This window comes from Acanthopagrus latus, chromosome 11 (genome assembly GCF_904848185.1).
Source record: "Acanthopagrus latus isolate v.2019 chromosome 11, fAcaLat1.1, whole genome shotgun sequence".
Lineage (NCBI taxonomy): Eukaryota > Metazoa > Chordata > Actinopteri > Spariformes > Sparidae > Acanthopagrus > Acanthopagrus latus.
In genome coordinates, this window is record NC_051049.1 from 19,194,583 (window position 1) to 19,219,267 (window position 24,685).

Consider the following 24,685-nt stretch of genomic DNA (forward strand, 5'->3'; position numbering starts at 1 on the left):
CCAGCACAATGAGACAAAAGTTACCTCGCAAGGCGCATGATTACCCTGAAGTAATGCTGAAAAATTTAACAGGATATTACCAAGATTAGAGAAATAACTTGTAGGAGCTCTTTGTTGTGCATGGACGACTACAACAAACTCCTCACAAGGCTCAGAAGTAACTACAAAATGTACTACAGCATCGTTACCTGTGGGGTGGCGAACATCCCAAGAGGTGACTTCTGAAAAACAGTGACCCCTCTGCTCTTTTCATTAATCACATCAACTGTTTAATTTGTACCTCCGGGCTTATTCTCAGCACTACAAATGAAACGTTTGGCCTGAATCAACTGGCTTTTTTATTTATTTATTTTTTTCCAAATGCCAAAATGCATTCAGGTGAAAACCTCACCAGGATGGAGGTTCAGGGTTAAATCTGAGGGGGGTGACAGAGTTCAGTGAACATCTGCACGAAGGCAAAATTCATCGACTGCAGCAAGAAAGCAAAATGCAAGGAAAAGTCTACCGAAACCTTTCAAACAAGTGAGTTTTAAAACACAACACACAGAAGCAGAAAACTTTCTTCCCTCTCCCCACCAGCACCACAGAAACACCGAGGTGTTTCGCAGGAACCAGACACCCGGTGGGTGAAAACGGTCCAGCTTCATGGCACAGTCGAAAAAGCGTTACTTCCCTTCCACTCGTGCCGCGTATTCGCTTTCAGTACGAGCACCTTCAACCAGCTTCACCAACTCCTGTGAAGCGTATTTCGCTAGTTAAAGTAGAAGAAAAGTTGCAGGCACTTACTTCGTGACAAAAGTATCTGAGTCTACCCCCCGGTTGGTTTACGGGGGGGCTGGGGGGGTGGCAGCTTTTAAAATCCGTCTTCTTTGTGGGTGAGCGGTCGTATTCCCTCAGAGAAAACACTTTCTTCGCATCTTCGACGGTAGAAAAAAAAAAAAAAAGAAAAAAGATCACCGTTATATCCCAGGTTGTTCGGCGGCGGAGCAGTCACTTGTTAACGGAGCGGGCGAGTATGAAACACTCATTTTATTTCCCGTGCCGTTTGTATTCCTCTCCCTCCCCCCCCTCTCCTCCTCCTCCTCCTCCAGATGAGACGCTCCGAGTCGGAGTCTCCTCGGCGCGAGGAGAATAAAACACCCCGTAATAATCCGTGCGCGACGCCGCCGTGCGCGGATCTCCAAATGTGTATCTCTTTATTGGTGCCTCTCGTTATCTCCGCGTCCCAGGTTTTCGTCCCCCCCTCTTCTTTCCCAAATCCACCTCGTACCGACTGGGGGTGGGGAGACAGGAGTCAAATACCCCCCCTCTTTTTTTTTCTCCCTCCCCTCTTACTGCAGGGAGAAAAATACGGAGCCCTGTGCTGCGTTCACTGCCGCCTCATAAACTTGGTCTCCTCACTTCTCGCGTATAGTAAAACCCCACCGCTTTGGTGCGTTCAGGTCACGTTCGGTCGAGAAATCACTACACAACGGGACCCGTAATGGAACGAAATATTGCCGCTCATCTACTGTTGTTTTATAAAACTGTGCTGCAGTGGCAGGAAGAGTATGGGACTCATGCACAGAGCAGTGGTGCAGCGGCGTACAGTGAAATGCTCAGAGGGGGATTCTCGGAGTGTGTGACTGTTTATACACATTTCACAGCTGACACATGAACATGTTTACGAAGATGTAAGATGTGCGACTGAGCCAAATAGTAAAGTGATTTTACACAATTTAAGAATGACACTATTCCTTTTGCAGAGCCCTTTTCATCCTGTTTCTATTCTTATTACTCATGCATTCATGTGCACTTTAAAATGCAACATTTCAAATTGTAAATGTGGGTTAAATTTCAACAGTTTTTCATATGTATATATTAGGCCGACTTTATATACTCCTGGATGGATTTTCCCCTGTGGATTGATGTTTTTTGATGTTATCATATAAATGATTTAGAACTTTGTATTGATCAAAATCCGGAAATTAAGTCGCAATTTAAGTTATAAAACATGGTGGGGTGAAAGGGACAACGTTTCCGTCTGAAATGTAGTGGAGTAGAAGTAGAAAGCAGCAGAAAATGGAAATACTCACATAGGCTAAAGTAGACGTAGCTTAAAATCCCAGAGTGCTTGTAGAGTTGAGTGGAGTAAAATGTATTTAGTTACATTCCACCACTTTCATTTGTATTTCTTTAATAATATAAGAATGATGACACCGGACCGCTGAGAGAGATGGTTGTGGAAATAAGTTGGGAGTCCGAGTGACATTGCAAGTTGCAAGATGAACCAGCGTTTCATCTTTAATATGTAGTTATTAAGATTTCTAGATTAGAATTGCTCTGTGTGACATCATGACAATTTGAAAAAAGTTTAGTTTTAATTGATTAATGAATATTTATTATTTCCCAGTAGCCACTCGACCATATCACGTCCCGGTTGTCCTTGTTTCCATTTAAATTTCAAATCTAATAGAATTAGCATCAAGTGCTTCAATTTCAGTAATGATAAAAAATAACCTTTCAAATCGTGCAACAAAGCAACAACGGCAAAACAGTCTGCTGTAATAAAGATGATTACATGTGATTAGTCATGTTCCGCAGTTAAGAAAAGAATATTGCACTGATTTACAATAACTTCAAAAGTGAGGAGGGATTTTGAACATGATTTCGCCCATTCACATTGGCTTTGAGCTGAAACAGCAAACCCCGATTGGTTGCTGGGATTTGAATTTGAATGGAGACAGCTGGTGTCCACTTTGTCCTGCAGGGAGGCGAGAGACGCATGCTGGAGACACATCAATCAACTGACCCACAGTCAGTTTCCACCGGCAAGCAGGCAGCCAAATGTTACTACGTGTGCAGCTGAGGCCAGTTAAGGTTTCTTTACTTTTGTTCTGAGATTATACGTTAATCCCAAAAATCCTGTCAGGCTCAGAAGATATAGGGGAAGTGACTTGCTGATTCCAGGATTTACAAGCCATCGTGGTCTCTGGCTTGAAATTAAACTTGTCCCGCTGGTCAGCCCAACTGCCCAGCTGAAAAATGCTGATAGCTGTCAAAGCACCTTTCCGGAAGCATTAAGGTCCAGGGTGTGTGATGTGAAAATTGAAAGGAAATGAGATTGAAATAGTAGGTCTTTCCAACGGATCTACAATTTGTGAGGCACAGTGCATCAAATGAAAAGGCTCTCCCCGCCCCTACTGGAGGGAGAAAGGCAGTATATTTCGTGTGAACTTTTCAAAGTATGCAGGCAGTAATGGATGGGAACAGGCCCCTTTTTTAAAAGAAAGAAAGAAAAAAAAAAGACCCATCTTTGCTGTTTGCTGGCAGAAAGCCACCCAGAGCCACAGGCAATCCTCCACTGCCCTCTCTCTGCTCTTTGTTTAAAAACCCAGCGTGACACGTAACACACCATAAAGAGGTGCAAGGGGGTGTGAGGAGGGGGGGACGGGGGACGAGGGGACTAATCAATTTAACTGGTGAGTAAAAAACATGTGTTTATGTTACGTAGATTTCTCCCCTGGCCTCTTATTCACACCACGGCCTCTTATTTAATCAGGCTGGTAAATCTTAGCAGCAACCTAGAGCTCTCACCACCATTCCCCTGGTGGCGCGAGCCTTAACATGGTAAATTTCACTCGGGGTAGGGAAATGCGCTCAGTGGCCGAGGCTAGTGCTTTGGAAGGATAAAAAGAGCACTTACCGCCTGACATGTGCAATCCATAACAGAATAATGAGACTCCTCCACGCACTAGGAGCCCTCTTCCCCGGCTCTCCCTCTCTCCACTTTTTGTTTTTCCTTGTGAGTGTTCATAAACGCCATGTAAATTCAGGGAGCCGGAAGATGCGGCGAGCGCTCCGGGGGGAGGGCGCTTAATCGTTTGCGTCTTGTTACAGAATCGTGTAACACAGCGTTCTGTGTGAAGATGCCTCCCAACGACCGGTGAACCTCGCTGAAGCTACCGGCCTCCTTCTGTCAGCCGCTGTGTTGACGAGTGAAGGTGATCCCCGCAACAGTGTCTGCTCGTCACCGTTGTCCGACAGAAAACACAAAGCCACTTCATGCCTCTCAAATTACACGCCGGTACTACTACATTATGGATGCAAAATAGTTATTTTACAAAACCCTGGATCCGTCCCTTTATCTGAAACTGCACCAAAAGTTAATGGGGTATGTTTTGGGCTGACATCCATCTTCTGTTCAAGTTGATGGAAAATGATTGAAGTAATTTTTGTGTAATCTTGCTGACAAACCAACCAACCCATGTTTACAATGGTGGGAATAATTTGATGGTGAATAACCAATGTTTAGACAGGGTTTTTCCTTCAATATATCACTGATGATATCTACAGAAGCAGGACGCGCACAACTCAAACGCCACAAAATCGAGGATGTCACCGACTTGTCACCGCTGCCATAGGTGGATCAGATTTACAAGCGTACTTGCAATTCCTTCTGTCTCTCTGTCCTGTTTTTAACTCCATGTGAGACTGTTACAAAAGAAGAGCGTGGCTCCCCTCCGTATTGTCTCCCTGCTCCCCTCCGTTCATCTGTCACCCCTAGGGGTTGAGGCACAATCACCTCCGATAGCAGCGGGCCATCGCTCACTCTGTCCCTGGAGGCGACAGCCCACTTACTGCCAGCTCGCGCTCAAATGGAGGACATTTCATCACCCCACCGAAAACACAATTAAAAACAAGCGCACGCTGCAGTCGGCGGCCCTCGAGAGCCAACCCCCGTCGCAAGTTTAGTTACTCTGAGCGCGCCTCACCCTCTCGGATATTTACTCTCCCCGTGGTTGAGCGTTTGTCAAGCGAGGTTGGAAAGTGCTATGTGGCGTTTTACACTGGAAAGGAGAGAGAAAGTAGACCGGCTCTCAGCGCTTAACACTCCTCTCTCTGAGAGGCATTCACTGCCTTTGGTGGACATGTAGCTTCAACAGCTGGCTGATAAGTGGCTGCGCTCTGGGCTCGAATCTTTTTTTTTTTTTTTTCTCTCCTTGGAAGCCAAAATGGAGGACGGTGTGTTGGAGTTTTTTGTGGTAATGGGTAATTTTCTTATCGCACACACGCACACACATATACTGTACGCACACCAAACCCACACACACACACACACAGCAGGCAGAAGCAAAGGCAGACTGACGGCTATTAGAGTGCAACGATGCTCCCTCTTATCTCCCACCACGATACAGATCTACAAAGAGCTTGAGAGAGATTATGAATTCATTACCTTGATACACAAGTGAGCAGTGCGATAGACAGGAGTTGGAGAATGGAGATGGTGGCTCAGTGGGTGTACTGGGAGGGGCAGGGAGGGGATTCATCACATGCTGCCGGCTAGAGAATGAATCCTCTCTGCGTTTTGAGGAACTTTTGAGCTCCTCAGACGTCTCGTTACATGTATGTGGGCGTCAAATTCGTTACATCACGCCTTTCCCGCTTTAACTTTTTCTCCGGTGTTTGACATGGCATTACTCATTTGCATGCAAAAGATCTTGAGAGTTAAAAAGTCCGTAGTACAAAACGACAGAAGCTCCTCTCTCCCACGGAAAACACTGCTCCTGAAGGGCCCGAAACGCCTCGTCAGCAGGCCTTTAATCCTGTGACTTCTTGACCTCACACTACGTCTCACATTTGCATAATTCATTTAACCTTTTCTACTAGTTACCCAGAATAAAATGATGAACTTGAAAGTGAGCATGGCATGTCTCCTTTAAGTTATGATTGACAGATTTTCACAACAATATCTGGATGCATGTATCGCTCTATTTCAAAAGTGATCTGTGTTATTATCAGTAATATTACTTTGGTTACATCTCTGGTGCCTCTGCTCGCTGCTGTTATGTCTTCAGTTTCTCACTCCTCAGAGTGAGCCTGACCCATTTGCATGGTTTTGAAGCTCGGAGCAATGTAACCAAAAATCCTATTATTGTGCATCCAGTCCGTCATTGAATGCGTCCCGGCATGATGCCTGACAAGAGTTCCGCTAAACAAGTCTAACAATGGCCTTTGCAGAGAGGACATCATATAAATGTGTAATTTATGGAGTGGGATTTGTTAGCATAATGCCTTAGAGTCAGTAGAACTTTTCTGCTACCGAACACGCACTCGCTGCTGCCTCTCTTTCTCCTTCAACACTCGCGCATCTGCTTTATTTCTTCTCGCGCTCAATAAGGCTTTCTCTCTGACAGTGTTTCCCCTCCAGCTCTGTTGAACTCAGCTGACATTTGGAGGCAGGTGAAAGAGTGCGGCCAAATAAACCAGAGAATTTCTGAAGAGAGGGTGAGGGCCGAGGGAGACAAAAACACCGACACAGAGCGAGTGTTTTGCATTACTGTGTTTAACTGCGTGTCCTGTGAATCCTGTTAAACTGACAAGTGCTCTTTTATATTGTGCCCGCTGCCGCTTGCTGGGTGCATTTCAATTTCAGTGTTGGCATTATTGGATTGAGCAGACAGTTAGTTTAACTGTGGATGTTGTAAACTTGTGAAGGTTTCATATGTTCCTCACCGGCGTGTTTCATGTGTACTGGTATTTGCCTTTTATGACACGCTGTATATCAAATATTCATGTAACTACTTGTTGTGGATGTTCCTACATGACTGCAGCTACCATGCGGGGAAGAGGAGTCTCAATGCAAATTTAGCATTAAAGGATGAGTCTGTGTTTTATGTCGTATGAGATACTTTTAGGTATAAAAATGACTGATTTTACAGCCCAGGTATCATAAGCCAAACCACAATGTTTTCCAAACCCTAACAAAGTGGCTCTGAGAGAAACTGAAAATTTAACCTAATCAAGTTGTAACATAATAAAAAAATATATCTTACCACAGATGGTGAGATATATTTGTAAGATAGAAGTGTTAACTTACCTGTGGTTTTGCAGAAACGTATTTGGCTAACATTTATTCTGGGGATCGTGTTGAATTGTAATCCTCAGAGATACCGCTGATGGAACAATGTCTCTTCAGTATCAGTTATAACATCTTATAGCCTTACTATGTTCATTATGTCCACGCTGGCTTTGTGTGGTAATAAGCACATTCACTGACTGGTAAGTAGCTGTAATGGTATAGCATCATATAACTCCATCTTTCAGCAAAGGCAGAAACACATCTTTGATTGTTTAGAAGCCTTCGCTAATGCAACCCAGCATTCAATTCATGTTGTGTGTCGGGTTTTTTTTTTTTTTTATGCAGCGATATATCATTACTCTGTGTACATGTTGCGTGTATGCACAGTATCCCGTGAATGTGTCTTTTGTGCAGCCTTGTGCCTCTGAGTGATTTTTAATGTGCTGTGTGTCTTTCACTGCGCGTACGTTCGAGCACATGTGCCTTTCAATGTGTATCATTGTATACAGTCTACTGTGCGTGTGTGTGAGTTTGAGTGCCTTTAATGCTTCTCGGGTCAGTGTGCAGAAAGAAGCGTGCCTTTCAGTGGGTGTGTATGTGCATGCCACAAGCGTGCTCGTGCATCTCCCCAGCGCGGAGAGGCTGGTGAGGCCGGAGAGGCCGGGAGTGATGAGTGATGCCAGAGGTGGTTTTCTACCAACCTCTCACTAATGGCCTCCTCAGTGGGTTGGCTGACCGACTTGCTGGCTCTCAGCGGCTCCGTCTTCCTTATTTGGTAGTGGAGGGTGGGGGATGGTGGCGGCGGGGTAGTGGATGGCGGAGCGGCGGTTCTCTGTTTACACGCAGGGTCAGAGGGTCAGAGCACCAGAGTGCCATGGAGCAAACACAGATCACTTAAAGACAGTAAGAGAGGAGCAAGCGAGTCATTGCTTCACAGCCGTCAGCTGGATGGATCGGGGCAGATTCACTGTGAAAGAGCGTGATTGAATGTGTCTGTGTGTGTGTGTGTGTGTGTGTGTTTGTGTGTGTGAGAGACAGAAAGTAGTGGAAGGTGGTTAACAGTACATACTTTGGTGAAGCCCCAGAAAATAAGAGAGCTCCTACAGGTAATTTCCACACACGTACGCTGTGTTCTCTCTTTACCCTCTCTTGCTCTCAGGCCCCGGACAGTTGAGAGGAGTCAGTAGAAAGGAAATTAAAGGCAACCATCCTTGTAGTTTTGCTCTTGTCCGCTTGACTGCCTGCCTGCCTGCCTGCCTGCCTGCCTGCCTGCCTGCGTTCCCTGGGCAATGTTTATGCTGTGCCCTGCCCAGGACAGAATAGATTCGCCCACACAGCACTGTGCTCTCAACCAGAACCTAAGTAGGTCTGGCAAGCCCGAGCCACAGTCCCATTCACTCTCACTCCTCTGGATTAGGCCCTACGGCCCGGGGCGACGCAGTGATGACTGCATTAATAGACCCAAGATAGCATCTCTCCACCCCACCCTAAAAAATATAAGTCTTTTATATTAGGACACATCAGCAGGTTGTTTATTTTCATCCATCACCTTCCCCAAACTTCTGCCGGATAGTTTGCCAACTACTTTGCTGAAGTTTGCGTGTCTGCAGACTCAGCCAAAGCTCTCCAGGTGGTATAAAATGCTGTGTGAAGACGAGTTCAAATTCACTATAGCGGGTTGTCATAATTGATGGTTGAGCTGCACTGAACAAGTGATGACTGAAATTAAGCTTGGATGTGTTCCAAGCTCCAAAAAGAGGCACAATGGAAAATTGTGTCACCATGATACAAAACATGGAGAAAAAAAAAGGGGGGGGGCTTAAAAAAAGCATCACAGCGCAGAGCTTTCCACCATCACTGTGAGGAGAGTGTAATAGGCAAAACATCTTTTATTCCCAAATACCATGAAATTTCATGAGCTGGCATAATCAGATGTATTACCTCCAAAACTGGAGGTGAATTTACATCTCTTTAAATGCCGCTGCAAATAACTGGAGCACATTTAATTGAATAATGCAGATTCATTGCCGTGCATTCTTGTCTTCTCTCTTTATGATGTGCATTAGGGCTGCACAGTAAGAATGCAGGCGAAGGCACTGCTGTGATGAGGGTGGTGGCGGCTCGCAGGGGCACATTACCCAGCTTGTCAGACTCCCCGGTGCAACGCTACGGATGACACCGCTCTGCGAGGAGCGCGGTGCCTCCCGACGCCAGCTGTAAAGATTAGCAGAGCTTTGTTTAATTGCGCTGCTAACATCCCAGCAGCCACTTAAAAAAAAAAAGAAAAAAAAAAGGTCTCTCTTTTCCTTAAAAAGAAACACAAACGAAAAAAGCTGTCTTTAAAGCTCAGCCAACAGTTGCTGCTGCCTGTTCATTCAGGTGCAAAGGCCTCAGGGATTCAGCCAAGACAGGTACGCTCAAAGGGAAGGGCACGCCTGAATCAGAAGCAACCACAGCGTTCACTTAAACTGCCCTACCGGAAACAAAACGCTCTTCTCACTAGTTGGGGATAAACATTATAGTCAACGACATTCTGTCCAGTTAAATGTGTTTTACCCCCTAGAGGTGAATATCTTATTTTTAGGCATAATACATGTTGAAAATTGCAGCCGCTGGGGAAGTCTAATCTAACACTGATGACCTTTATCAACAGAACTGTAGTCCAGAAGGAAAGTCCTGAATGTACCGTGTTTCCCTGAGACGTGTGAACATGTGTTTAATCTGCAAAAACAGGCAAGAATATAGACACCAGTGCTATTCTAGTGTCACTGCTGCCGTAACTTGACTTTTCAAATGTGAAATGTCCTTAGCTGTTCTTATGTAATTATTTCACTTTTCTCTTTATGTTGCAGTGTTTATTTAGTCAGCTCAGTTACACTGACTATCCAAACTAAGTGTGAACGGTGCCACATCTCATGTGACCTGAGATAGCTGATAAACATTTTTTAAGCTGTTAACGAGAAAAAAAAAAAAATAAATGTGCTTAAGGAATCTTTGGATTCAGAAGAATAAATCATCAACCTGTTAATCAAACAAGCTTACAGAGAGCTGCTTTTTTAAAATGTCCCTCAAATTCCCTTGCTGAGGCACAAACGACACACAGTCAGGCAGTAAAACCCACCAGTGGATCTAATGTGGACAGTCTTCCCTCTGTGCGCTTCAGTTTCCAGCTTGTTGAGCCCATGGTGGGGGGTCCAGATGTGCTATCTCGCCTCCGCAGTCAAATGAAGCAGGTCACTGAGGCTTCACTATCATCGCGGCCCAATATGCCAAATACAGCTGTTGATACGAGGCTAGTGGCCTCCGGCGGCGGGGTGACGAGGAGCAGACCACCTCCTGCATGTGGAGAGGGGACGTCTGGGGCCCGCATCTGCTCTGACACCCATTAGCCTACACTCATCCGCAGTTTCTGCATGTCTACTACTCTGCCAGCAGCACTAATAATCAAGCGATGATATGGAAATGAGGATGGGGTGTGCAGTGTATGTAATGGCAGCAGAGTCAACTACAGTAGATATTCCAGCCCGGACTGAAGCTGTACAGAGGACATTTTGCCAACGTGGTGGTTTAATATCTGGCTGAATGAGATGAATCCTCACAAAGTAACATTGAACGTCAAGGTTTCACTCCAAACTTATTGAAATCATCGAAAATGAGAACTGGTGCTTTTTTGGAAATTGGGGATGAAGCCAGGTGAAGTGTGATGTGAGCGACTGAGACTGTGATCAGTGACCAATGGGCACACTCGCATATTTTAATTAGGGTTATTAATGTTGTTTTCCATGCTTTAATTTTTGTGCTTCTGTGCTCCCTCTGTGTTGGCTTGGGTAAGGTGAACGTTTATTATGTTAAGGGACGCAATTTGCCATTATTTTCATTGTTGATTAATCCGTTGGTTATTTTTTCTTGGTTAATCAACTGGTTGTTCGGTTTATAAAATGTCAGAAAATGGTGAAAAAATTGCCATTCAAACTTTCCAAAACTGCCAGTGACGTCCTCAGATGTCACGCTTTGTCCGCGAAGCAAAGATACACAGTGCACTGTAATAGAGGACAGAAGAAACCACACAATGTTCACATTCAAGAAGCTGAAAAAGTATGTAAATCCTCTGATTTAAAAACACAGAAAACACATACTGACTGTGAAAAATACTGAATATAGATGTCAAAGTAGTTGCAGATTACTTTTCAACTAATCGATCTATTATTGAAGCTCCAGTCATGTTGTCCCGGGCTCTCCCAAATTACAGATTTCCCATCTGAAGAGACTATAAATATAAGTAACATCCATAATTAAAGCAGACAATCATTTTTTAACTAGACTTAAAGGCTGGAATTGATTTCAGTCAGAGAGGCTGACGGTGTCATTTCACGAGGCTTCCTGTGGATGTCGTGTGCACGTGGAAACGTCGTGAAAAATAAATTCTGTACTTAGTGGAACGCATCGCCGTGGAGACGAGTGAATATGTATGAACTCGGAAAAAAAAAAAAAAAGTCATCCGCCTAGAGTACATTACTCTTCTAAAGTGATGCGTGACAGTTTCCAGGTCTGAGAGGCACCAGTGCAGTTGGTTGAATGGAGGAATTGTAGAGGTACAGGAGGAGCCCCTCAGTGGCAGCCTGCTGTGACAGGTAGATGATAGCTCTCTCTCGGTGTCAGCGCGGGCTGTCAATATGGATGGATGGGATTAGCAGCTGGAGCGCGGGAGTGTGTGGAGGAAGATGACAGTTTTGTGACGTGTCATGTTACGGCGATCATTAGGAAAAGGAAAAAAATAAAAATAAATAAGGACGCCGGACCTGCTGTGTCACCCTTAAACCAAACTTCGGCAAACTTTCACCCCGTTTTGTGGACCCGGAACTGTTCACATAACTGCACACAGAACGTGCAGAGGACGCAGGGAGAATTCACCGGCTGAGGAGAGGAATCTGTCGCCGGATGCGTTCGGATTTCTCTGTGCGGAGCCCCGAGGGCGCATGGATTCTCAGTTCGGGGGTGATACGATGTTCTGTCACTGCCCCGCTTTGCGAATTACAAAGAAAAATACGAAGATGTTGTAGCGAAATAGATTCGGCAGATAGCTTCAGGCAACTACGAGGTGCCATCTGCAGTGGTGTCACACTGGAGATGGACATGGATAGAAAGTATCTGTGAACAAACCCTATGAAACAAACACACAGAACTATGGAAAGGTGGAGGAAAGACAGCAAACTGAGGGAAGAATACTGATGGACTGAAAATAAGGACAGACTTGAGGGTTAATAAAGAATAAATTGGCGACCCGCAGTGTGAAATCAGTAGTTAGCGGGGCGTGAGCCTCCTTCTCCAGAACAAAATGACTTTCCTAATTTGGTGGTGCGCTGCGGAAAAAAAAAATAATAAAAAATTAGCTGTCCACTTACCACTGGGTTGTTTTCAAAACCTCTTTAGCTTCATATCTTCAGCTGCTCCAGCGACTTCTTCTTCTTCTTCTTCTTCTTCTTCTTCTTCTTCTTCTTCTCTTCTTCTAGTTACCCGCTCACTCGTACCTTTAAAGTAGATGGAAAAAAGGGGTAGAGGGAGAAAAAGAGGGAAAATGAAAGAGAAACATTAATGAAAGGGACTACTAAATGAACTGCCTCCTCAAGTGGTAGGTGGGGGAATTCGACAAACGCTGAGATGAGTTTCTCCCTCTCTCTCCCTCTCTCTCTCCTCCTTTGCCCTTTGTGACCACAGGACGACAGTACTCGGGCGAAGAGGAGGCTTTTGCCGCTGATTGCCTGAGAGCGGTGGAGTGCGAATCTGCATGAAATCCCTCCTGGCTTTTTTTTGATCATTTTCTCCTTCACATCTCTTAATGAGCCTGGGTCCAAATCCACGGGTGCGTGCGACGGTGATGCGGGCGTGCACGAGCGCGGTCGATGGGTGTTTGGATATTCGCCCGTGCACTGTGTTTTACAGACTCATACATTAACATGGAGGCGTGTTTCCATATTTATGTTTGTGTGTGCATCGACACGTATACTTCCATGTGGTCACACACACACGCTTCTGCCAGTTTTCCACGCTTCCCGAGGCCACGTCTGCCGCGCCTCATCTTCACTCGATAGTCGGTCGATGCTCTCGGTCAGGTCCGTGGCCGTGGGCGGCCATCAGTCCACCCTAAGGAGCTTCCACTGAGAAGCCGAGGAAGGTTATCTCAAGTGAAAGGTCAGAGGAGCTCATCATTACCCCTCGCCCAGAGTCTCCTTCTAGATAACGATATGAATATTATTTCTGGAATGGACGACGGGGACAATCAATTCATACAGACATACGGCCTCCTATAGGAGAGTCCCCCCCACCAAGATGCACCGCAGGACTTGTTGTGGTTCTGCTCAATAAGAGTTTTAACTTCGGCACAAAGTTTATGTTGAATTTTTTTTTTTTTTTTTTTTAAAAGGGAGTTGAAAAATAAAATATTTATGCAAGCTCTGCATACCAAGATCAAATTACTATGCAGATACTGTGGAGCGCAAGTAATGAGAACACATAATTCATACCAAGTGCAAATGCAATGTCAATGATGTGATATTATCATCCGTGCAGCGTAACGTGGGCTCACTGTATGTTTTTATGCTTTCATTCTTGAGTTATGGCGGCCGGCGCTGGTGTCGAGCGCCCTTCTGCCTCTTTAAGTAATTAAAATCTGGACGTTTACATCATCTGGGTGTGACTGCCACGGGAAAATTGAACTTCCACTTGCAGATTAAATTTAGAGATATTAACCGTTTAGGAGATTAAATCGCTACTTTCTCAAAAACGTTGACGTTAATAAGAGAACTTTATGCCGTGTTGTGGGAGGGAAAAAAGGAAATGTTTGCAGGCACAAATTTCCGTCCTCAGACTGATGTTATTGGCTCACCCCACCCCTCCTCCGGCTTTGTCTCATGAGGACTCTGCTTGTAAACTGTCTCCCAGCGTCCGCTATGGGCATTATTACCTCGACGGCCGACGGTCAACATGATCCTTTATTCTGACAGGCCACTGGGGTCAGGTCGGCCCTCGCTGGCCAATCAGTGTCAACTAACCGGCAGCAGAGGGATCCCCTGACTGCAGCACTGGGGGAGTGTTGGGAGTGGATGCGTGTGAGCGTGAGCGCACCAGACAGTGTTTAAACATTTTGAATGGGGTGGCTCTGAAAACAAGCAGCGCCGGTATGTGGAAATAAACGTCTGGATGTCGACGCATGTGCGGCTGTTTGCACACACACGAGCACACATGTGTGTCCATGAGAGAGACGGAGAGAGCGAGAGGGGGAAAGAATTTTTAATTTTTTTTAAAAATGTGGCCGATTCTGCAATACTCCCTCCTCCCACACGCCTGGCTGCCAAGATGAGCGCGGGGGAATTTGTTTAATGTACAGCATTTATTCACTGCACACACGCTGTTGCACTACCGCTTCCTCCGTCGCATGAGACACTCCCTTGCCTGGGCGAGTCGCCATTAATCAGCCGGAATGAAGGGTTAGCCGAACAGCACGGAAGCTAAAACTCGTCCTGAATCAACATCTAAGATTGTGGAAATCTCACCCGGCGTCCTCACAATAGCATGCAGGTGAGAGCCTGCCGCTCAAACTCTGTCTGCAATTTATTTATTTATTTTTCTTGTCTTTTAGCCGTGGAGTGGTGGTAGTGGTGGTGGTGGTGGGGGGGGGTTAAGTTATGCTTTCGTCCACTCGTGTGGAAAGCAGCTCTGGTTTGTTTTCTCATGACCCTGCAACATATTGGCATTGAATTTAGTCACCGTGCTGAGACAGATGGCCGAGCATCATGGTGCACGGCAAATTGGGAAATGAAAACATGCATGCTCAGAAATGGGTCCATGTATTTTTCTCTCCAGCAACGTGACCACATAGAGCACATTCAGAATAGAGGAACGGAGAGCTCGCTGAGCATGTACACGAAAAAATAAAAGCACAAAAGCAAGGAAGCACAGGGCTGACCTACTCTGTGCAAATGTCAACGGGTCTGCTACGAGAAAAGTAAAAAGAAACTGCACTTTTCGGCCTCAGACGGTGAAATGTCAACACGGATTTTACCTTGATGTGACAAAAATAAAGGGATTTCTTTTTTCTCTTTGAGCGCCTTCTTGTCCTGCCCTCACCCCACCCTCACCCACCTCCTTACTCTCCATTGTTCTCCAGATACAAAAGGATTGAAACACCCTGAAGTAATTAACCAAAGCTTCACTACAGTAAGGAGAGGAGAGACAAAGGGGAAGAAGAGGCGAGGTGCGGAAAAGAAGGGGAAGGGGATGTGATGTTGAGGAAATCAAAAGGAAGGGATGTCTCAGGGAGAGAAATGAAAGGAGTCAGAGGAGGGAGGAGGACTAATTCAGGGAGAGGAGAGCAGGCAGTGACTGGGGAGGAGCGGGTAAGTCAAGAGCGGAGAGGAGGAGGAGGAGGAGGAGGAGGAGTCGGGCAGGGACAAGGCGAAGGAGCGGAAAAGCTGTGAGGAAACGACAAGGTGAGCACGAGCCAAAGGAGGAGATGGAAGAAGAGTCAGGAACGAGGAGGAGAAGTTAAGGATGAGCGGTGGGGAAAAGACAAGGGAGGAGATGACGAGGAAGGAGAGGAAAGAGGCAGACGTAGAGAGGCAACGACAAGTTGAGAAGTAAGATCGGAGCGAAAAGGAAGAGAGGAGGCAAGACAGGCACCACTTCCGTATCATGACAGAAAGCTCGAGTCATCTCATGAATTCATCTGCATATTTAGTTCTCGTGTCTTTCCCAGAAAAGACAAGTACCTTATGTTGCGGTAGAGGAAATACACATTTAACAATCCTTCTGAAATCTTTAGGGTTTTGTTGTCATTCACTTTAAAACGTTTTGCGATTTTTATGTCAGCGTTGCGTGGTCAGATTTCAGTTTGCTCAGCTGCTCAACATACGGTCTGCCTGAGAGGATGACATAAATACAGTGCTGCATTTTATGTGTCACAAAAGTGTGCCGCAATGTATCCACTCTGTCTAATTTCTTAAAGCTAATTTCAGTTTCTGTCGTATCACACATCAAAATAGCAGGCGAATTCTTCTTCCTGCACGCACCACTAAGCATCCCTCTGTCTGGCAGGAGGAATGTCAGCCTCCTAAACATAACCTTGCAAAGAAAGGTGGAATTCACTGGATTTATAAGCCAATGGACGTCAACCCTGTTACCTTTCATGGTTTTTATGCCTTCACACAGAGTTTTCCATGTCTATTCTTTCATTAAGAACTTGCGTCAAGACCGCTAAAGCTCATTCTTTTTTTTTTTTTTTAATGCCAAAACTCTAGTATCTTTCCTCAGCAACTGCTCTGATGTACTCTGGGACATGGACACAAAAGTTAGCTTTGGTTATAGACCAGCCAACATAGAGTCAGCTGACGTCGAGAAAAATGTACTGTGGTGAGGTAAGTTTCAAGGTGAATATTAAGGAGACATTCGGCCTCAAGTGCCATCTTTTTGTTTTGGGCAGTAAGAGGCGTGTTAGCTCATCCCAGGGTCGGTGCTCTTAACCACAGAGATCTCACTGAGGGACTATCAATAAATTATTGTTTTCATCAAGCAAAACTAATGTTATTTTTAACACCTCTGAGTTGACTTGACACAAAAATTGTGTTTAAAAAAAAAATATTACATTTGTTCTCATAACACAGTTTTTATTGCTAGTGTGTAAATATTTTTTCTTTCCATAATTATTCAAATAAAAGCTTTTTAAAAAAAATAAAAGCAGTTTTTCAATAGCTTTTCTGTCATGTGATCCAGTGACTTAATTAATACTGCGTTGTATTACTATACTGGACAAAGAGTGCATCAAATGTGTACAGTGTTCATGTCATGCAGGTTTGAATCTTTGCCACCTTTTTCCTCAAGAAACTCTGGAGAAAAACCCTGTAGCGTATCATGTTTCAAAGAACTTTTATTATGTTAAAAAATGTCTGTCTAAGCGTTCTAATAACGTCACAGGTGTCGCAGGTTTTCACGGCAGTCAGAATTTCAACAGCTGCGTGTGCTCTCTCCTGATAGAGTGTCCTTGAACAAGTCTCCACCTGATTGCTGACTGGAAGCCGCTCGGGTTTAGTGCATTGGCTAAATGCCGAAAAATGCAAATGTAAGAGAAGGAGAATCGACCTCGTGGAAATTACTGTTTCAATTCAGAGCCACGTAGAAAAGGCACTGAGGCACCAGGCAAGGCCCCTCTGGGCTCCCAGAAAGAAATAATGAGACATTCATTGGATAATAACCTCCTTTAGTCATTCAAATGTATTCCAATTGACTCTAGGCAGCATTCTGACCCACAAAATACTGCGAATGACCAAGTGTCTTGCTTGCAACCTCCTTTTGTTTTGTACCATCACAGCAGGACAGGATGTGTTATAGTTAAGAACAGATGTCTAAGATCACTTTAATGCATGTGTCATCTCAACCAGCGTTTAAACTGGGAAACACAAGAATTTTGAAGACATTGAGGAGATTAATCTTCCCATATCAGATCAGAAATAACTATTTTACCCCTCGCAGAAGCAAAAAGGTTTGAAAACCCCCTCACGTCCAACAGTCCATGTATTTGCCGTGTTCGTTAAGTCCAACTGTGTGGACGAGTAACTGAATATCCAGCAAGAAAAAGTTACATACGCCACGTGAGAGGAATTAAATGAGAGTTCCGACTCAACGCCCTGTCATTCACTGCGTTTGCACTTGGATATTATGAAACAGCAGCAGAATTCGCTATCGGATGACATTAAATGATGAAACTGATCTGCAAATGTATCACAGTTTCACTGATAGAAGAGGAGGCGCGTCTCCCTTGCAGTCACATTGATCATTCGGGCGATACGTTTTCAAATCCCTCAGTGTTGCAGCCGGAGGGAGAATATACCTTTCAAGACTTTTTAAACCAATACGTTTTAGCTTCCGACTCAGCAAATTCGGCAGCTTCATTAGTGGAATTAACTGTTGAGCTATGATGCTCTATCTGCACCTCTGTTGCCATAGAGTTAGCATCATACATCATTATCAGTGTGTGGTTAGAATTTCAAAAAAAGGATATGCAGTCGACCAATAATGACTTTCGTACGGTTAAGGTAAAACGATTGCCGTTTGGTTAGGGTTAGGCACAAAAACTATTCGGTTAGGCTCCAAGGAGTTGGAGTCCAAAACTACTCGTTCAGGGTGAGGCTCCAAATCTAATAGGCTATGTTTAAGGAAAGAACAAGCTTTGGTTTAAAATAACTGCATACAGTCTTGTAACGCAAGTTACATATGTTAGGTAAGTGAGCGAAGTGACTTAAGTCACGTCACGTAACGTATGTGACATCCCTCACGTAACATAACTCAAGTTACCTCATTTACGTGTGTTAACTGACTTACATTCCGTATATAGACAAGCTGCAAACTCCAGTCTCTGGAGGAAAAATCCTGGCTTTAGTGAGAGCGGCTTGTTTAATTACATGGATGACAAAATGGCATCACTTACCCAGAGTAAAAAAAAAAAAACAAAAAGCCTGAATATTTCGTATTTTGGGCTTTGTTGTACCAAGTTGCATCAAGGCAAATTGGAATGAAGTTATTTCCATCCACCCATGGCTCGGTTTAACAACCCTGTGCTGTTTTCCCCCCCAAAATGAGCACAAACAAATCCAAACACATTAGGTCTTGTGTAAAATACTTGGTGCCTTTTCTGTCAAAGTGCCTCAAATTCACTGAAATTGGCAACAGCTGCCCTCAAAACAAACCCCACACTCAACCAGAGTGCCTTTGTCCTCGACCTCATTAATCTCCATGCCTGCTAACAAATTCTGTACCTCTGCGCTCTGTCAGAAGACCTACACACACTCAAAACGCCACAATTTGCAGATGAAACACTCCAGCAATGAGCCACTCGGCCTGAAGTTTCATTAACGGGGCCTGTTTTGTGCAGATAAGTACAACAGCCTCCATTATACTAACATGCTCTCAGCAGAGCCCCAGTCATAATTATTGCCATGCAACATTGGCTGAAAAGTCTGCGAGGTGACCTTTCTGATGTCGGCCTGCGCACACAGAGTAGTTCTGAGGGCTCACTTAAGTCTGAAGTGAGGTCATGCGTGTAAGTTTGCCTTTTTTTTTGTGCAAGTAGATCGGCTGGTTTGTGCGTGTGCCCGGTCAATGTCGAAGCGAGTGTCTATCGGCAGATTGTACGCGGTGACTGATATTCAATTAGTCCACCTGCCACCTCGACACGGCCTGGCATTCCGGCGCTCAGTAAATCAGCTCCCCTGACAGCACACAGGTCGATATTAATATTAACGCCTCCATAAATAATGTTATTGTAGGCCTTCATGTTAATGGTTCATGATATGATGGGCATGATAAAGTGCAGCGCGCGTTCCATTGTGAAGGTCCCGGGGTTTAACAGGGACAGAGAGAGATGGACGGACTAAATCCCCTTCGCTGTCCTTCGATAGGGACGCTGGTGACATGGGGCTGGAAAGGCGCCGAGGTGGTCACAGCTGTGTTCCTGAGCCTTACTGACTAGGGGGTGGGGAGGTTGTGTGTCTGAGTGTGTGTGTGTATGTGTGTGTGTGTGGTGGATTGGTGGAGGGTTAGAATGGGAGGCTGTCGGGACTGGGCACAGCGGATTAATTATGATAAATCATCTCCCGGGCCACATGTTTGTGGCCGTTACACAAACCGTTGTCTGACTGATCAGATTTCCATCTAATACGCTACGGTTCATGCATCGCGTGTGTGTCTGTGACAGGAAACATGCCACCGTAGTGTCTTTACGTGGCTGCGGCAAATCTCCGCCACCAAATGCAGACAGTAGGGAGCTAACTCGACCTCGAGGTCAAAAATAGGGCATCTGTTAGTCCAGTTGGAAAGGCCGAAGCTTCAAGATGTGTGTGAAGAGGCTACTTCCTGTCTCCGCCAGTGTTGGGCTCTTCCAGTGTGAGGGTTTTTAAAAAGAATACCTCATTCAGAGACGGCATTTACATCGGATGCATGCTTTTATTATGAGCACTGCCTGGTTGCGTACCCGCATATTTCCTCCGAGCAACTTCTCGGTACACGCACTCCTTCACCTGCCGCCCTTTGAGCAGCTTTACTGGTTCAAGAGAAGCTCCCCAGTAGCTGCGAAGGGAGAGGGGCAGTTCCGGCAGGCAGTTTCAAACAGGCAGCGTTACGGTCACAAGTCACAAGCTTCTTCGAACCCCTCTCTTAGCTGTGGTGGAATTTCTGCTCTGACTGGCTGCACGCTCGAAAAATTCATGCCTTAGGGGTTTTTTTTAGCATTATCGACAAAACATTCCGAAAAACACGGTGCAGTCCAATCATGAAATAATCAATGCATTCTAATTCCCATTTCTCATTTCTGGATGTCTCGTCTTTATAGAATGTCAGGAAAGAAAAAAAAAAAAAACAATATATAGAAACAAACATATCGCGTTATCCCCTCGAAGGCAACAGCCCGCAAATAATTAAATCAAAAGAATAAATCGCTGCAGAGAAATATTAATCAGCTCCTGTGCTGATCTGTGTGAGGGAGGAGGAGGCTGAGGTGCTGCATGGTGATTGGCAGGGAGAGGACGACACACACACACACACACACACTCACAATCACACACACACACACACACACACACACACACACGGGGTCATCGAATGTATTATTACAGTTATCTGCCATTGTAGACAATTCTGGGAGCAGTTTCCAAGCTGACTTTGGCTTTTGTCATGATGTCATCTCTCAACTCTCACTCACACACACACACACGCACACACAACCTCCACCAGCCGTGGACCAGGGGGTTTGCAAAGCCTGGATCATCCCCGCTAATCCACACTCATTAAGGATGAACTGCATGATAGCGTGCCACCATCATCAGCCTCCGCAGCCTCCCCCCGTTTACCCCACTTTCACACGTGTACACATGCACCCCACCTCCCCGGATAAGTGGCAGCTTTGCTGGTGATTTTAATAAATTACTGCAGATTGTTGCACGCATGCTTGTTGCTGCCGCTCAAGTAAACAGAACCCCTGACGCACCTGTCAGCGCTAATCAGCGCCCGGTTTAATTAAGAGCGACAAAGCTTTCATTTCACGCCAGCGCGGGTGACGCGTCTTTGACCATGTGAAGTTGAGCACTCTTCACGAGACTCTTCAGAGAAGAGTGCCTTCAAACGGAAGAGGAATTCAGGATGAGACCGGCTGTGGGGCGACAGAGCTGGCGAATCACTTTTCTCTGGTAAAATGCAAAAGGATTCGGAGTTTAAGCAAAACTTGAAATCAATTATTCAAACGCTTCCATTGTTCCTGAGGATGGAAGAGAAACAGTTTCTGCACTCAACAGTTTTTTTAACCCGGGGATTGCAACATAAATAGAATGTTCATCCTCAGTGCTCCTCCACATCGCGGAGAAGGTCACTGCCGAGTGGAGTCTACCTACAACAAACCCCTTGGGCCGAACAAAAAATGCCACACGGATACTTCCCTTCCAGCTCTCGGCCTCCAAAATAACTCTCCCTCTGCGGGGTTCTTAAATAAATTACAGATATGCTATCCTCCCAAGATGTGATCTCTGTTCTCCAGCGCAAATTAAAAATTTAAGCCCATTTAGGTTGGTGCCCTGTGTAACTTGAAGCAGTGTGGTTGCGAGGGGCGATATCCAACCAGGGTTGTGTCACAGCTGTACTTAGTAGTGATGCTTGTTGCTCTGGGCTCCTGCATCCGGAGAGGAAGCCGGGGTGGCCTTGATGTTACAGAGAATATCGCATACCTAAAAGGTCACAGGCTGGATGTCACAGCACAACTGTGTTTTTTTTTTTTTTTTTTTTTACCAACAGCTACAGTACGTGTCGTGTCAAAGTGTCAAGAGCTCCGACTTGCTCACTCCGACATGAGCCAAACGCCGCGGTTTCGGAGACTCTACTTTGAGGATGATTGAAGTACGTGCCAGTTTTATTTTTCAACCAGCCAGTCGCTCCTGCTCTTCCAAGTCACACAGAAAGGAGACTTTATGCAGATCTCTTTGACTGAGATGAGCTGGGGTCGGAAAAACTAACAACTGGACCTCCACAAGTTATCCCGTAAGATGCTTTGTGTCTGAAGAGCAACATGACTGTTTTGAGTAAGTGGCAAAAAGGCCGATAGCGGGTTAGAAATGGAGCTCCTACGGCATCCAATTAGTCCCGAAACCTGCTCAGAAAAAAAACAGGAGCGACCGGCCATCCACCCACCTGGGATGTTTTTAAATGATTAAAGCCCCCAAAATTGGTGTTTTACACAGCTTACATATTAGGGACATGTAATATTCCACACTTGACCGAAGAGACCGACAGTAAACACGAACATACAGCATCGAACTGAAACTGCAGATCAACATTTCAACCGCCTAATCATCACGTTCGATAGTGAAATCGCACCTACATGCGCACAGAACATGTCCAATGAATCAGTTAATGAGCCTAACAAACTCATTTGTCCTTCTGAAGACAAAAGGGTTCATGCCAAGAGACGATGATTAGAAAAAAAAATAACCAGACGATTGAATACACCAGAGGATTACCTGGGTTTGCACATCAGTAGAATCATGTCCTATTTATTCTATGTTTCAGAGATTCACAGGGACTGGAAAGGCTAATTAGGTGGGAACTCGTTACAAAAACATTATCCAGTCGAACAGGAGACGCCGTGTGAAGTGAGTGTCCTCCAATCATTAGGCAGCAGCGGGCTAAGTCGATTGTGCTTGCGCGCGTGCGTGTGAGTGCGTGCGCGCACGTGGACCCAACTTCAATATGAATGCAGCGAGAGCGTTTTGCCGTTTGACCTTCATTAACATCTCCTATTCATTGCTCCAGCTCTGGTGATAAATCAGAAAATGTCCCCTATTGTATCTCCGGTGGCGTGAAGTAAGGCATTCTCCCCCACACCTGACTTTCATTAGCTTTTGTCCCTTTAAACAATAAGCAGAGCCTCGATCGAACGCAGGTTTTTCGAAGGCGTTTGTCTTGGGCAGCCCTTACTAACGGAAGCTAAAATGAAATTAAATGAAGCGGTGGTGCAGCAGAGATCCCACGGAGGAAAACTAAAGGCTTAGGTACCGCCTGCTTTGAATACCTTATTGTAAGGTGAGGCATGCGATTAAGAGCAACAACTTTAACCTTAAAGATAATCATCAAAGACACAAAGAGAGCCTGAGGGAAGAAAGGAAGGGGAAAATATATAGTTCTCTCGTGAAACGGGAGACTTTTTGGGGGGGGATGTGTGGCTTCACTCCACTGAAGCGTTGCTGATTTAACCTAATCAGAAGATTAATCAGACTTGAAACACTGGAGGCTGTGCCGGTGGCCTCTTTATCCGACTGTGCCGGGCAGCAGAATTTGGATAAAGCAGTGAGATGGTTTTCCCACAACCTTTCTCTCTGGAGCTCTTCGCCTGCCAAAAGACCTCAGAGGAAGAGGAGGAATTAGCAGCCCGAAGTTTGCCCCGACCGCCGTTTTAGAACTGGGCCCTTCTTGCAAACGTCAATCAGACCAGAGCTAAGAAATTGAGAATTTGAGCCCCACTGGCAGCATGTCCTTCAAGACAGGGGTGTGATAAGTTTGTCTTAGAAGACTGTCTTTTAAAGACATAAATAACTTATTTGGCAAGCCCAAACAATTTGAATTTAAAATCTTTATTTCACTTTTCACACAATTTGAACTAGAAACATGGTCTAATGCCGGGTCCCAGCAGTCACTTCTGCCCATTTTGCATCCCTGAGCTTATCCGAGGTGCATGTGTACATCTTAGACACAACAGACATCAGAGCATTAGCCGCTGTTTAAGTGCAACCCCCCCCCTCCTTCCTCGCCGGGATTTAAAGACGCGTTGAGCCGATTGCCCTCGAAACTGGCGGAAATTAGCTCTTGCTGTGCCATGTTTGTCTGACCCCGAGGTCTGGGCGCCTTATATATATATATTTTTAAGCCTGCGACCACATGTTCATGAGCAGCCCTTGAAAATTTTGGCAGATGGAAAAAAAAAACAAAAAAAAAAACAGGTATTTGAGGTCAATCTGCATTGAATAAATACAACTTTGCCGGTATTTATCTTTTTCTCCATCTGTCTGCCTGCAAAATTATGCTGCAGCTAATCGCACCACCTCGGCTCAGCAAGGAAAAACAGGACTGTAGCGCATGACCATGAGAGAAAAAAACAAAAAAGAAAAAACAAGAGGAGCCTGCAGTGTGAACAGAGAGGGCATCATTGATCCCAGCTCTCTGGTAGCCAGGTCATCGATCGCAGGATACAGCTGTGATACTTGGCACACCTTTCTGACTCCGACCACAACTTTGAAGCTGCAGGCAACAGCAAGATTCTTTCTCCTTCCTTTTTCTCCCGATGGCCAGAAGACATAGAGGAGGAGGGTGGAGGGGGTGGGAATCCCACACTGTCCTCGCATAATTGTGTGGGAACATCATTTTTCAACCGCAGGTTCGCTTCTTCATCCCCAGGAGGCACTTTCCTCAAACAGTAATCATTATGTTATGCAGGATGCTGCCGGGCAGGGTTGAAAATGGAGCCGGAGCCAGCGAGCGGAGGCATACCGTCCTTGGGGTGCACAGGCTCAAACAAACGGGAGAGCCATCGAGGGGATCGGGAATAAGAGGAGAAAAAGTGGAAGGGCCCATTTTTGATCTTTTGTACCCCCCGGGGAGCCATCGATCCTGGAGTCTCATCAAGGTTTCTTGCGGAGGGTTAAGTAAAACACAGACATCAAAGATCAACTTGTTTTTCTTCGCACCCTCCTCCGCACACGCCTTTCTTACACCCACTGTTCTATTTAAGGATTCCCAAACATCAATTTGAATACACTTTAA

The 24,685-nt window shown here is 45.4% G+C and overlaps 1 protein-coding gene across 14 annotated transcripts in view; it reads right to left on the reverse strand.

The window, feature by feature from the left end:
- The window catches only part of ptprsa (protein tyrosine phosphatase receptor type Sa), a 237,333-nt gene that overhangs the window by 177,290 nt on the left and 35,358 nt on the right, over nucleotides 1-24,685 (reverse strand). For 13 of the 14 annotated variants that reach the window (XM_037114068.1, XM_037114065.1, XM_037114067.1 and 10 more), the window contains exon 2: nucleotides 12,244-12,369. The gene's annotated coding sequence lies outside the window, so the exon portion shown is untranslated. Of the gene's footprint in view, nucleotides 1-786; nucleotides 1,078-12,243; nucleotides 12,370-24,685 lie in introns of those variants that run through there. The other variant, XM_037114064.1, reaches the window with a different exon arrangement.